The sequence below is a fragment of the Triticum urartu genome, chromosome 2A (assembly GCF_056163025.1).
Source record: "Triticum urartu cultivar PI428250 chromosome 2A, HENAU_Tu73, whole genome shotgun sequence".
NCBI classification, from domain to species: Eukaryota; Viridiplantae; Streptophyta; class Magnoliopsida; order Poales; family Poaceae; genus Triticum; species Triticum urartu.
In genome coordinates, this window is record NC_141874.1 from 264,739,079 (window position 1) to 264,754,923 (window position 15,845).

Here is a 15,845-nt window from a genome sequence, read left to right on the forward strand (position 1 = left end):
CAACAAAGAAAGTGCATATTGATAGTGGCATGGCTGCACAGCAATTTTGCATTAAAAATAAAGATATGGCAAGGCAGAAGCATGCGAATTGGAAGCTACCCCCTCGCTCCCTTTCTAAATAGAAGTCTTTTGTAGCGATTTTAATATAAACTATGTACGGATGTATATAAACATACTTTAGGATTTAGATTCACTCACTTTGCTTACATGTAGTTCATATTGAAATCTCTAAAAAGGCTTGTATTTAGGAATGGAGGGAGTACACCTCAACAATGCATTATGGAAGGTAAACTCTCAAATACCACACAAACCTTTAAATTTATATTTTATAACCGTTGCAACGCACGGGACTTAGGGTGCAGAATAAGTTATTCTTCACCCGAGGTAATCTTACGATCGCTTCATAAACAAATTACGTTTGGAATACAAATAGTTACATTCATATTGATTCACTACATAAAATTTGGTATAAGAAAACAAAAAAATAGGTTATAAGACCAAAAATATCGCATTTTTATGTATGTTTTTACGTTCGTAACTTTACATAACATAAAATATTTTTTACAGCGAGTATATATTTTCTTATGTTCACTTTTTACGTATGGAATAGAACAAAATTTACGAACCCTAAAAATACAGTGCATTGACGTCAAAATAGAGAGAGGGTGAAGAATAACTATTCCTCACATAGGGTGAAGAATATATATAGGACAAATATTTCCTACAAGTAGTGGTAGTTACCATCACTGTCGTTTTGTACGTGTAGTATGTAGTATCTGTCGAAACCGAGAGTATGTACGTGTAGTATGTAGTATATAACAATGTTTAGGTAGTATATATACTAATTTTTAGATAGTATGTATCATATTTGGAGTAAGCTCTTTTTTACGTACAAATATGTACGTATTTCACAAATATAATAAAAACTATGGACTCATATGTAATTTTTTCATGTAACTTATTTTAAAATATCTTAGATATAGTGTATGAACATATTTAAAATAATAAAATAATATATATAATACTGCATGGTAGTATATGAGATATGTGGGGTAACTACCACCGGGTGGTAGGATGGATTTTCCCTATATATATAAAATAAAGCACGGATTGAGTCTCCGGGTTCACTGTCGCGACATTTTTGCAAAAAAATCCTTATTGTCTTAGACAATTAACCCACAATCAATCTTTCCCTATAAGCCGTCGAAGTGTTGCAACTCACCACGCGTCTATATCCGGCTCAGGAATCAGTCACCAAATAAGATAAGTTTAGTATGTGTATCACCGTCAGATAAAAAAACAACAGGAACCAGCCTCCGCAGGCGCACGCCACGCTAAAAAAAGTCTGCTACATAAATCGGGAGAAAACCAGCCGGGGCTAACCCGTCTCCTCTCCTCTCTTAGATTCGAGTTCCCCTGTCCCAGGCGCTCCTTCCCTGCGTGACCTCGAGCAGTCGCCGCCGACGCCGTGTTGCTTCATTGCGTGAGCACGAACAGCCGCCGCCGCCGCCATCGTGGTTGCCGTCTTGCGCGACCACGAGCAGTCGCCGCGCGATGCCGTGTTGCTTCCTTGCCTGACCACGAGAAGCCGCCGCCGCGGACGCCGTCGTGGTTGCCGTCCTGCGCACCCCAACAGCCAACACTCCCTGTGGAATTCACGATCATAGAGTCGCATGCCATGCATCTGTCTCCCATGCGTCCTCGACTCCATGAAGTGCGCCGTCACGGACCCCCTGACTATGCAACACGATCTGAGTTCACAAATTGTCCCATTGGTTGCCATGGATGGAGTCTTCATCAATCCTCATATCGATCTGGTCAATATCAGGCTCATAAGATTCTCGATGGTTGATGCCATGACGTAGGTGTTGGGCTTGGCTCCAAGCAGAGTGTGCATGCCCATGGCTAGGTTGTGTCCGCCTACGCACGAGCTCTGACAGACAGGAACATCAGTGCACTAGCTTACAGAGGCGGTGTGCACAGTCCAAGGACGGCGGTGACACGCGAGCTCAGCCTCAGCGATTTACGCGCCGTCGACGATGGTCGGGTCGCTTCAGACCACGACTGCCAGCTGCATCTAGAGACCATGGCGGGGTCAACAGGTTGGCTCACCTAAACGCAGGTGGTAATATGGTATCCATCGATGTTCTAATTCATCTACTTTGTTTCTTAAGTAACACGTTTTTTGTTTTATGAGTATTCACCTTCGTGGATGACATTATGCAACCTTTCAGTAATTAATCCACTGATGATGCCTCCTTTAATCTCTAGACGCGGTTGTGGCTGTGGTGGCAACCTTAATTAGGATCGTTAGGTGTAATGCAATTGCAATGCAGTATCTACCCATGCATGGACCATTAGTTACTGTCAAAGGTGAATATTTGAGAGAACTATGTTCTGATCAACTAATCATCTTTTGTGGGGCCATTAGTTCTGACATCATGTTAGCAGCAGTTGATATTCTTAATCGTGTGTGCATGCATGGCCCCAGCTCGGGCTCATCTACTATATATCATAGTTCAACTTTGATTCTATATATGATGAGTTTGTCATATAATTCGAAATCATGTAAGTCTTATATTTGCTAACTAGGCGTTGGTTTCATATGAGGCTATTTATGCCCTTTTGCTTTTACCATGACAACTGTATAGTGACTTTCTACATAAAGGGAAAATAATTTGAGTATATGAGGCTATTTGAATGCATAATGGCTCCCCTGTTTGTTGCATTGCATGGTCTGTGCGCGTCGCATGATGACATGCGACGAGGTTCCAGTTGCTACTGTATATTTTTTTAAATGGGTTGTTACTGTATCTTGATACGTAGTAGCAGTGCATCATATAATGGCTTTCTAAGAGTTGTCATGTTTCGGAGGGCAGTCGACTTATGATTGGCGGTGATGGATTATGCATGTGTTTTTCTCTTCCGGTGCAACCCACGGGCATTTTTGCTATCTTTCCCTAATAATAAAGCACGGATTGACTCCGTGGGTTCACCGTCACAATACGCTTTTTCTCCGTGATTTTACGCTTTCAATTTGAATTTAAAATATATACTTGAGGTGGTACTAAAACCGTTTCGAACATGCACCTCCCTTGCCCTCGCTTGACGCCTACCTGTGCCTAAGTGGGCCTTTTTTTGTCTATTACCAACATGGGCCGCGTGGAGTTAAAAAGACATATCCCACGAAAAAATATGTACACACACGAGATCGATCTGCCGACCTCTAGTCAAGCGCCAAGAGGGAAATCCAACTGAGCTAGCTTACTCGACTCTATCAAACTTTAGGTTCTTCAACAAATTAAATAGTACCACATCGCTTATCTATACCAAGTCCAACCAGTTTTTATAGGTTCACGAGTTGACTGCAAAATAAGCTGGTTAACAAAAGAAAAGCTGGAGTCGGGTTGCCTGAGGCCATCAGAAATTAATAAGTGAGAAAGAGATATAATGAAGGAAGACGGACCGTGGCACAAAGAGATTATAATATGGGAAGGAGTGGGCATGCACGGATTAATATAGGAAGGAAATATGAAGACTGATGATATGAGTGGTAAATTTCCAAAACATATGTCGCAAAAGAAGAGTGGTAAATTGTTTTTTAGTATGTAACACGCATATTCTTTATGCCATGTCTCTACTTAATCCTTCCTAAATTATGAACGGTTTTGTACAACTTGGATGTACTCACCAAAATCAAATGCCCAAATGTTTCAGTTTGTGATGTTAAGATTCACAAAAGATGAATATACGAGTATATTATATTTAGATGGATGTGTCATTGGCGGTGGGATCCGCCATGCCTCCATGGCCACACGAAGAAGAGTGATTTTTTTTAAAAGAAAAAATCAACAATATGATGTGTTGTGCATATGGACACTAAAAATATATGTTTAAAACATTAATGATAACCAGTTAATATATTTATGCACCCGTTACAACACATGGGCCATTTTTCTATAAGTGGTAAAAAACGGTTCACAGAGGGCAATCCTCCTATACCGTGCTTTGCGCGTCGGGAGAAGACGCAGCGCGACCGTTTGGGCCGGTCCATGTCCGGGCGGCCTGTTTTTTAATTTTGTTTTTTCTGCTTTCTTTCTTTCCACTTTAAATAATTTCGGACTTCAAAGAAGTTCCCAAATTAAAATAAATGGGAATTATGAAATATATTTTTAATAAATCATAAAATGTTTGTGTATTTGAAAAATGTTCACGATTTTATTAAAAAACTGTTTTCATATTCAAAAAATGTTCGAAACTTTGAACAAAAATGTTTGAGAAATCAAAAAATGTTCATGATTTTTTCAAAAGGTCATATATGAAAAAAATGTTAATGAAATTGAACAAAATTTGGCAAATTCAAAAAATGTTCATGAATGAACAAATATCCTAAAAATTAAAAAATTATCTGTGACTTGCAAAATAGTGTATTCATGCATAAAATGTTTGCTGATTCAAAAGAGATTATGCATTTCACAAAATGTTCGTTAAATAAAAAAATGTTCGTCAATTTCAAAAAATAACCCACCAATTTCCAAAACAGTGTTCATCCATTCAAGAAAAGTTCACCAATTCAAGAAACGTTTTTTAATGTTCACAATTTTTAAAACATATTTGCGAATAGTATAAAATATTCATGAATTCAAAAAATATTCTTGATTTTTGAAAATGATCAAATTTGAAAAATGACCACGGTTTCAAATATGTTCACGAGTTTAAAAAATATTCATCATTTTACAAAATTGAGAGTGGTGTTGTATCTCGGTGATACAGCAAAATGTGATTATGGCCATTAAAGATTATGATTTCGTTTTCTCCCGTTGCAACGCACGAGCCTTTTTGCTAGTCTCTCCCTAATTTTTTTTTAATAATAAAGCACGGATTGACTCCGTGGGTTCACCGTCACAATACGCTTCCGCCCAGTTATAGTACGCTTTTACGATTAGTATAGACAAAATCGTAATATAAACGAAGTGGTACTATTAGTCCGTTGTTATGATTTTTCGTCCGACCGTCGCAAAGCTATTTTCGTATGTGCTCAATTACGTACGCAAGCTGGCCTCTCAGACGTAATGTGGTATGAGCACCTTCTCCTGGCACGATGCACTACTGGGCCTTTTATGGGCTAGAAGCCACGTCTCAGATTTTATGTTATAAAATATGATGCATGCATATCTTTTGTTGAATAGTCCCACCTTGCTGTCTTATACTAATTTCCACCAATTTATAAACACTTGTAACTTGCTTGAAAAATCAACAAACTGGCCACGCAAACAGGGTACATAAGATGAATCCATTGACAGAGGGATTAAATAAACGGAGGGCTGGACTACATGCATGGCGTTCCTCGGTTAGACGTGAGCCATCCATGATGAAGTATCTAAACTGAATTTTAGGATTGTGGGCTTGGACGTGCACTGCAGACAATTTAAACGGCTATACCGAAAGAAGAGATGCATGCTTACTTATTAGCTTGATTGCAATTGGAATGAAGACGGGTCTGCAAACGGATGAGGGGCTTGCCGGCGCTCTGAAGATGCATACAATATTTGGTATATCCCTGATGGTGCCGGCGCTCTGAAGCTTCGATCCTGAGGCGGAGCAGGAGGAGCGCTATATGGGGTGAAGTTTTTATTTGTTCAGTGTACCCCTGAAATTTGTTGTGTTATGGCTTCACATTATCACTGATATAAATGTTCTCTGCCACACTAGTTTTTCTTTCAAGGAAATTTGTAGCCTAACTGTTGTGCCTATTTAATTTCCATGCATTTTGAATGTTAATCAAGACCCATGATAGTACATGACTCCTGTTGTTATGCATGGGTTCTGACAACTACATTTCCCCCACCAATTTGCATGCATATATATAGACATATATATGTGGACTAAAGTATTTCCCTTAAATTTTATTATTTTCTCGGTCAATACATATATTTAATAATATGTTGTTCTAAAAAAATATGCTAACATAATTATTGGTGGTATGATGGTGGTTCAGAATCAACTACACCATTTACAATGTTGAAATAGATTGAGTTTGATACATCCAAAAACTTTACAACTTATGAATGCCTCAAGTGAATGATAAAAAAAATTATGTGTCTAACTATGCAAGCACTCGTGACTATCATTTTTTTAGTTTTCCAAACATTTTTCACAACAATAGTCTTTTTTATCTCGATGTGATATATTGATATGTTTGGAGATAATTTATATGTGTATCAGTTTATTTCATATACTGCTAATTCGTATAAATACAAAAAGAATCCTTCAAAAGGTTTTCCCGTATTTAATACTAGCATTGACCACTTCTATTTTATCAAACATGTTATGATGTAAAGACCGTGCCTCTCAGCAACTGCTTCGAAACACACATTCAGCATTGACCATGAATGAGTCTCATTAAGAAGCAGTGTCCGACTCGCATTTACACATTGTGCCCTTTAGTAGAGGGTGCAGGTTTTTGCTCCCGTGACTTTAGGGATATCTTTTTTACCCGTTGCAACGCACGGGCATTTTTGCTAGTCTCTTCCTAATAATAAAGCATGGATTGACTCCGTGGGTTCACTGTCACAATACGTGTCTTCACGTAATTTTACGCTTTTAGTTTAAATTTAAAACATATACATGAGGTGGTACTAATATTTACCCACTGCCTCCCGTAAGTAAAAAAAGACCTAGCGAGTCTGATCCCCATCTCCCTCGATCCCTTCTGTCCCCATCGCACCACCAGGCGCACCCAGCCACAACCCACCATGGATCCCGCATCCCTTCGGCGCTCCTCTCGTTGACCACCACCGTCGTTGAGGAGATGGCAGTCTCCGTCGCCCTGTCGCGGATCGCCACGGCCGCCAACGCCCAGCACCGCCTCCCTCGCCGCTGATCAACGCCGCCACCATGCCACGCACTGCCGCCACCCCGCCGTCCTCTCCCTGTGTCAACTTCCGCCACCACTGCGCAGAAACCAATCGCCATCACGCCCCCGCCACATTTACGCCCAGCCTCCCTCGCCACACGCGGCCTCCTGTGTCGCTAGCATCACGCCCAACGTCGCCTCCCTCGCCGACGCGCCTGCAGCCTCCACCATATTATGGAGTCACCGCCGCTGCCACCGCCTTTCCAGGTCGTGCTTCCTGATTGCAACAGTAAAGGTGGATTGAAGCGGTCGTGAGGTCAAGGAGAGGGGAGGTCCAGGCATTGGAGAGGAGGAAGAAGGTGGTGAAGGTTGTTCTGTTGCTACTGATCCTCCCCAGGCCAGACACGGCCATGTTCTGTTGCTGCTGATCCTGTATCACAGTGCCCACAATATGTTTGAGGTAATGCCCACCAGGTTGCTTTTTGATTAATTAGTTCAATTATTACATGGACATGTGAAGATACTTTAGTTTGATCGAGTCCAGATAATTGAGTTCAATCGAGTCAAATGTGGAGGAGTAACATCTACGTATAGAAATTCATAATAAGTAATCCAATGCCCGATTCAGTTCTTAGTTCTTACGTCTACATATGCAATGACTGAATATTATGACGACCAGTTCAGGATTCAGAGGTAGAGGAATAGCCTGCAAGTGCGTGCCGTTTCTGATGCTTGCGCGGCGAGTGCTCTTCCTGGCCACCGCCTCGGGCACCACCAATGGCATCGGGAAGTATTCATCCGCCAAACCAGCTGCGCAGGCACCCTCCTCCGAGACACTCTCAGCGAGCCCCCTCACCCAATCCAGCATTCCCGGCCATGTACTCCCTCTTCCTCTTCAACGCCCTCCCGTTGGGTCAGGCCTTCCTTCAATTCGGCGGGCATTGAGTCGCCGCCTCGGCTCTAGACTCACTGGCGAGTGGACCGGCGAGGGAAGATGACGGGATGGAGATTGGTCACTATATGCAAAAGGTGGACCTACTTTGTTTTGTTATTAGTATTACCAACACTAAACTACATGCATGGGAACTGGGAGTTTGAGACGGGCTTGCAGTAAGCTGTAAGCCGCGACCATACAATTTCAGTATCTATTCATGTGTACGTCGGACCTAGACAAGGTTGGAGGGCAGGTAGAGGACCGGTGGTGCGTTAGGCATGCAGCGTGTGTAACAACAGTCGACCACAGGTGGGCAGCACACTGTCACTAGGGAAGGAGATGGTGGCAGTGTGTTTTGATTAGCAGCAGGTGGCTCCATGGTGGCCAGTGCAGCGGCGAGCTAGCGTGTTGCTGTGGGAAGAGGCAGAAAAATTAATCTGTTTGTGGTTGGACGATGGATTCCCGTTCCCTGGTAGGCAGCTAGCTCTCGAAATAATTTCAGCAAGAACAACATCCTCAATTTGGAGTGGTCTTATTCGCTACTGCATATCTTGACATTTCAAATGTAGATCAGATAACTATATAGTAGACACTGTGCTGTTGGTGTTTAACTGTTCGTGAGATACGCGTCAATATTGCAATCAACTCTGACTGCAATTGTATAGTCTCAAGGGCCTGCATTCTATATTGAAGGTTCAACATTGAAGCTGCTTGCCCTCCCTCCAATATATTGATTGTGGGAAAATGAGTGAACTATTATTTTTATCTGTTATGGATGAACATATGTGTACTATTTGTAGCAAACATCTCTCCAACTGGAAGGAAAATATTGATGTTTGCTCCATGGCGAAGCACTAAAGAGGCATGCAGAGACAGACACAGGACTTGCCCTCCCTCCATGAAACAAGTCCACAAAATTACAAGTTGAAAGTGAGTGGGAGTATGATGGACTGTGTAGACTTGGTATAGGAGTAGCTTGCATTTAAGTTTGAAACAAGGGATTTCCCTACCGCTGTTCAATGACATGTACGTTGTGTGGTGTCCGATTTCATTGTCTTCGGGATCGACCATGTTCGGATGCGGTTTGATAACGTGACCGGCCACCGTTGGCAGGGTTAAAAAAGGATAAATGGTAACACAGAAGGAGTGTCGTATTTTCTTTTGTGGGGTTAGAAGAAAATTCATTTCTTAATGAGTTACAAGTTCACTCCTACAAAGCATAGGAACATTTGCAGGTCCCGAATACAACCATACTGCGGTACGACCCTCGGCACGGCCAAAAGTAACAAAGTAATGGCTAACAGAATTCCGGCTCCTACTTACATGAACAATGACATTAACTTAGACTACCTCAGTGCAACCCATTTCGACTTCCACCCGAGTTTAGACCATTGAAGAGCGAGGTTGAGACCCTCCTCACAAGTAAGGAACTCAGCTTGAAGTGCCCCAGAGTGTCATATTGATATAGGGGACGCGGACGTGGGGATCTTGAGCCATGCTTATTGGGTTATGGGTGTCTAAATTTTTCTCTCCCGTTGCAACGCACGGGCATTTGTGCTAGTAATAATAAAGCACCGATTGAGTCTCCGGGTTCACCGTCGCGGCAGTTTTGCTAAACCCCCCTTATAATTTTAGGTAATTAACCCGCAGTCCTGCAGTTTAGGAATAAGTGAAAATAACAATTCGCGGAAAGAACGCATGGGCTGATGTTGTATTGGGCCTCAGGCTGCTGGGAAAACGCATGGGCTGACCGTGTTGTATTGGGTCCTGCTCTAGGAAAAACGCACTGGATGAAAGCACGCCACCTCCGCCGTGAATCTCGCAGCCACGGCCGGTGGCCAGTCTCCCTCTCCGGCTTCCATCCAGCGCCGCCGCCGCGCCCTCTCCCCTTCCCACCAGCCCCAAATCGGTGCCATTCTGAGTCTCCTCCACCTCCAACCTCCTGCTGGCGGCCGTGTCGGATTTGGATCGGAGTCACTAGCGTGTGCGCGCAGGAGACAAAATCTCACATAGACTCAGAAGCCAACAAACAAGTTTTCCCCATCACTTAAATCCCTCTCCCAGACCAAAACAATCGAGCGGAAGACGATCTGGACGCGATGGCGCTGGAGTGGGTTGTGCGCTACGCGGCGGGCGCTGACGCCATCATGCCGCTGCAGCCGACGCCGCTGAGGATGGATGTGCTTCGGCACCGCTCTTCATCAACCTCTACCTCGCTGTATCCACTCACCCTGCTATCATGGTACCAAAAAGCAAGGTACAATCCATCCTCTCCCTGAGCTTCGCCAGTGCATGCGTATCCCAACCTCAATTTGATGCAAATAAGCACAGTGATGTTATGGCTCTCCAGGTTTAGTTGACGGGGGATTTGTTGACCATAATGAAGAGATGAAAGGGAATCTACGTATGTTAAGATAATAATAAGGATTATAAATTGACAACACATCAACTACACTAGGGACAACATGTCTGGTGATTTTTGATGGTTGAGGCTGATTCGTTTTTGTGCAACCAGATCTGGGCGAAAGTTTACGAGGCGAACTGTATCTCACGTCAACTCGCCCGCCGCTGGGTAGCCGCCGCCCTCGCCACTGGTCCGCCTCTCCAAGTCTCCGACCGGCTGTTCTACTCGGACATCGCCGTACAGTTCCTCATCCGCAAACTCTTGTGCTTCTCAACTAGAAATCAATCCCCGAGCTATTAATGCCCCCCGTATTTGTCGCAGGATATGCCCAAGGTAATTTGTTCGACAAAATGAGTGCTATTTGTTTGAACTAGAGTACTGTACTATTGCAGTTGTGTACATGCATGCATGGTTCGAAAATTGTTTCTTTTACAGTTATATATTAGAATCGAATTTGTACGTCTGCATTTTCACAATCAGTATGCAGTAGTGAAAATCCTTGCTCACGTTTCATCATGGAATATTTTATTTTAATGCTCATATGTGGTCACGGAAGAAGAGGCCAACACAATTTAGTTCAATGAGTAGAGCAGGAAACTATGGGTGCAGATGGACCTTGACAGCCTCAACACTGCTTGTGATAAGTCCAGTGGCGTGTGATGTGTTGTCGAATACATTGGTGATTTTGCAGGTGAAGGACGGACACCAACGACGGAGAGGAGGAGAAAGAGGACGACGATGCTGTTAAAGCTAACTAAAATTTGAGGGGGCTTTGCAATGTCGAGAAAATAATCATCAGGGTCGGTTTTCATGAGGTACTATTCAGTTTTTTTTTCTTCTCATACATAGATAGAACAAAAGTTATATGAGTTGATTTTGTACTCCTTGCTGCATGAGCATCCACTTGATTAAGATATTCAGAGTGTGAAGCTTTTAAAATCTCAAAAATATATAGGGATATATTTGATCGATGAACATAAGAAATAAAACAGAACTGCATGGTTTATGTGTTTTAATTGAAAGACTGTGTAGATGGGGATGGAAAGAAATGATTGCAAGCGGCATGTGCCATTGAAAGAGGTGGTGAGGTTCAATTGCGTAGGCTGAGACAGTGACTTCATGTGCATGAGGATCCTAGAAGTATAATTTAGCCATGATTTATGTTGGTGCATAAGAATTACTAATTTCTAATGTATATCCCGTCGGGGGGTCGGGGGGGGGGGGGGTCTTAAGCCATGCTTATTACACTTGGGACGTGTGAATTTTCCTCCCGTTACAACGCACGGGCAATTGTGCTAGTGTAGATTAAAAGGATAATCCCTCTGTACCACTGCATTGCCTGATATATTGACTCAAGCACTAGGCATGAACAAACGGGGCTCAATTCTATGCTCATCCTGGTGTAGTACTCCTATTAGTACTAGGCAATGGAGTTTACGGTTGACCTTGGGTAGCAGCGACCGAGGGAATTGAACTGTGCTCGGCATGGTAGGTAAAGTTGTCTAGTTACTAAAGCATCCCTCCATTGTTCACGGACCGGGGACATGAGGGGAATTTCCTAGGGCTAGAATTCTGGCCACCAGATATTTCGACTCGAAATGGGGAGGCTCGAGTGGTTGGGGTTGTCTAATGTGCATACCACGCACGCCACCAGAAGGACACGAGCCCAGTTTTTTTAGGATCAACCCGAGCCAGGGTCTGGCTGGTACGCAGTTGGGTGCTACCATTAAATTGCGGAATGAATCTATATGTATTACAATGCTCGTATTTTACTTGCAAATTATTGGTCATTCCAAAAGGCACGGTAATTGATTTATGACGAGTTCTTGAATTATAGTGAGTTTGTGATATAGCGATCTCAACATGGATTTCACATTTCATGGTATCCCCAGTAAGTTTTTCATTGCAAATTCGAATTTAAAAGATGAACGGTATGGTGGTGAGAAAACTTTTTATGTATCAAGCATATGACCACACACACTACCGAATACAACAACAATCCAGTAAGTATATTGCATCTATTTTTCCAAACCACGCATGTATGACACAAATTAAAAAAATACTCCCTCTGTTCCTAAATATTTGTCTTTTAGAGTTTTCAACAAGTGACTATATATGGAGCAAAATGAATGAATCTACACTCTAAAATATGTCTATATACATCCGTATGTGGCAGTCCATTCAAAATCTCTAAAAAGACAAATATTTAAAAATGAAGGGAGTAAAATGTAAGCCATGCATGGTCCTTAATTCAATATTTAAAATGAACATGAAACTAAAACATGAATATTAAGTGTAGTACTGCATACATACAAATGTTGTGTTTAGGTCTCTCCATCGCCCCCCCACACATACTTCATGTATCGATTGATGGTCATTTTTTTGTTAATACAACTATTGGTATCCAACACACGCACGCTCATTATTGCTCTCCACGTTTCGATCTACATTTATGGCATTCCCGCCTTCACTCTCAACAAAAGTATTTCTCACACACAACCTCGTTGTGCCCTCCATGACAAACGCTCCCTCTCTCTTAAGAAACATGTGATGCCTTTGTAAAACACCTTCACCATGCGCGCACACACAAAGTCTATGTAGGCCACTCTCTCGATAACTATCTCCCTCCATCCCTCACCACAGCTTCGCCGCATGATATCTTGGTGTATCGTCTTTAACATTCGAGTGTACGCTATGCCACACTCCCTCGACCTCTCCACTGGTACGCGTCGGTGCCATACAAACGGTGTTTAACCCCTTTCTGCGACGGTATTTGGGACTGTCGCCAAGTGAGTGTGGGTGATAGGGTGTCCTTACCACACGCCACATAAACCATCAGGGGTATGGAGCAATGATGCAGAGGCCTTCCAAAATGTAATTATGTGCGATGCAACAAACACTAAATTCTTTTGCACGTGTGGTATCGATGATTAAATGTTTCTAATGACGTAGTGAAACCATATAGTCTGTCGTAATGAACCATTTGGGAAACAGTATGTAAGGCACATTGGCCAACATATGAACTGTGTGCGATTTGTGCCCCACCACACACGAGTTTCCTGCGTAACCCGTCTGCCATGAAAGACTCCATCGCACACATTTCCCAACAATTATCGTCTGCAATAATATTCTATCACAAACGGTTCAGGAGCCCCTTTGCACAAATACAAGTGTTGCAGACTGTTTGTGATTTGTTGGGTATCACCGAGGTTGCCGCAAGAGTGACATGTGTTTTTCATTTGGGATCCCACACATTTTCTGAAAAAATTATGATTGGGATTGTATTTTACATTGGGCACGGTTTACTCGGAGTTCTCGTGTGCGATAACGCGATATCACAAACGGTTCCGGAGACCCTACGCACACGTAGTAGCGCTGCAAATCGTTTGCGATCTTTTGTGTATCACCGACGGTTACGCTACGATTGATGTATGCTTTACGATTTGGATCGCACACACTCATTTAGTTGAACCGTGTGCGTAGCAATTGCCACGTTAAAACAAAAATATCCCATTTTGAATCGGCTTGCAAAAAGCAAATTCGCCAAAATATTCAATTGACCAAATAAACAAAAATATCCCATTATGAATCGGCACGCAAAAAGCAAACTCGCCACAATATTCAATTGAAAAAATAAAAAAAATCCCATTTTGAATCGGCATGCAAAAAGGAAATTTGCCACAATATTCATTTGGACAAAGAGTGTCCACAGGAAGAACATTCATCATATTTCGCAACAATTACAATTGAACATATGGTAGATAAATTCCAATGATTTGTCCACACATATATGCCTTACATAATTAATCATAGTGTACGAAATACGAAGACCTCATCAGATGGAAAACAATGGATCCATGCGTGTATATATATATATATGTTTAGCGGCCAACTCTTACTCAATGTTGCAGGAGAAGGCATGCTAAACTCTTCATTATCACCAGTGGGATTGATGTAGTGATTAAGGAAGAAGTTGCTGATAAATCTACGAACCATCAGCAATTCACCAGCCGGGAGCGGTCCAGGGGTCCTCAATTTTAAGATGAGCTGCAGTATTTTTAAGATCAGAATGTGCCATATGAGTGGAGTAGAAGATATTAAGTAAGATAGACTTACTGGTACTAATTCGCGAGGATCGTCACAACTATCAGCAGATTTGCAGATGGAGATCATGTGTCCGCAAACATAGTATCCACAAAGGTTGGTCCCTACTTGTTGCTGAGGACACTGAAATTGTTTGTACAGAATTAGTCATGTATTTGTACTGTTAGGAACAACCTAACCTGTGTTAGATGTATTATTTATTTCTTTGGAAAAATAGAAAGAGGTTTATTTAGAAGCTTGAACATTTGACTAGCGTAAGAAAAGGTATTTGTAGACTGTTGGATAAATTTTTCGAAAATAACGGATTTCGGTGTGTCACCAGAGAAACGATCTTGTGCTGCAGAGGTAGTTCCCTCTTGAACAAGTTCCCTGGTTTATTTTTCCACAATGTGAGCACACTGCAAATGAAGATGAATTTTCAGAACATCAATTACTGAACCAGATATGAATGCAAATTAATTTCAACATCACAGAATTCAATACCTATCCATGAATGGCTAAAGATGCGTCAGATCCTGAGAGTTTGTTGACTCTCTGAGAATCGATGTAGTAAACTATGTTCTTCTTTGTAACAATGAATACCAATATCCAATGATTGCTACATATAAAGAAAGCTACGAATTATGTCGAAATCCGAAAGACTATGAGTGTATGCGTGGTTGTTTACTTGACTTACTGTTCATGATATGGCCAGAGAAATGATTGTGCATGAGACGTGTTTTCGAAGAAACGGACGACCATGTTAACGGCCCAGTCCCGTAGGTCCTTACCATGTATTGTTGTGCCATTTGCTAATTCAGGATCTACTAAATACACACTCTCCCTTTTTCTTCTCTAGGCGTTCAATCCCCTTAGAGGAATAAAATGCAGTTAGCTGTATCATTTACATCCTTGTATGGAGAAGTTGATCAGAGTTTGTTAAGTACTTACAAAATCAGGCATCTAACAAGAGTGGCATCGAGCTCGTTGAAGCTGAAGAAGAGATGTAAATACTCGATACTCACATTGTTGGAACCAGCATCGTGTCGGAAATGATATCTGTTGTAGTGGACTAGAAAACCATGATGACCTTCTGACATTAGATCCATGCAATATTCATGTAACTCACGGCAACTGGAGCTGCACTCATCAAAGTATTCGCCAACAAGAAATGGCTGGCCATGGACGTAATAGCGTTCTTGAAGTACGTCTGCTTTACTTTTAGCAAGCAACAAATGTACTTCTTCATCGTCCATGCAGCCAGAAATAATGTTACACCCCGATTCGAACAAGCTGTTGTTAATTTGGTTTTGGGCGATGAGTGCTTTAAGTAAGAGGCAATCGTTCTCTTTCCTCTTCACTTTCTCGCTGCGCTTCCTCGGGGGTGTATCCTTTTTGGTCACTTACATCTTGGTACTTGAAGCATTTCTGGCGGAACGTCTCGTTGCCTGCAAGGTAGACTGTCGGGAAGGCAGTGAAGCTTGGACGGACTGCTTAGAAGATGGTCTATCTATGCTGGACCGTCGAGCTAGCGGTGCTGCTGTGACGGACTGTTGGGTTGTAGGAGC

The 15,845-nt window shown here is 42.3% G+C and overlaps 1 long non-coding RNA gene across 2 annotated transcripts; it reads left to right on the plus strand.

The window, feature by feature from the left end:
• Positions 1 to 8,493: 8,493 nt before the first annotated feature.
• On the plus strand, positions 8,494 to 14,609 carry LOC125537336 (uncharacterized). 2 transcript variants are annotated; one of them, XR_007295789.2, is made up of 4 exons: positions 8,498 to 10,047; positions 10,306 to 10,527; positions 10,886 to 11,009; positions 14,106 to 14,609. It is a non-coding gene; the product is annotated as an uncharacterized LOC125537336 (long non-coding RNA). The 2 variants fall into 2 exon arrangements; XR_007295788.2 differs by having other exon boundaries at positions 8,494 to 10,047; positions 10,306 to 11,009.
• Positions 14,610 to 15,845: the final 1,236 nt, after the last annotated feature.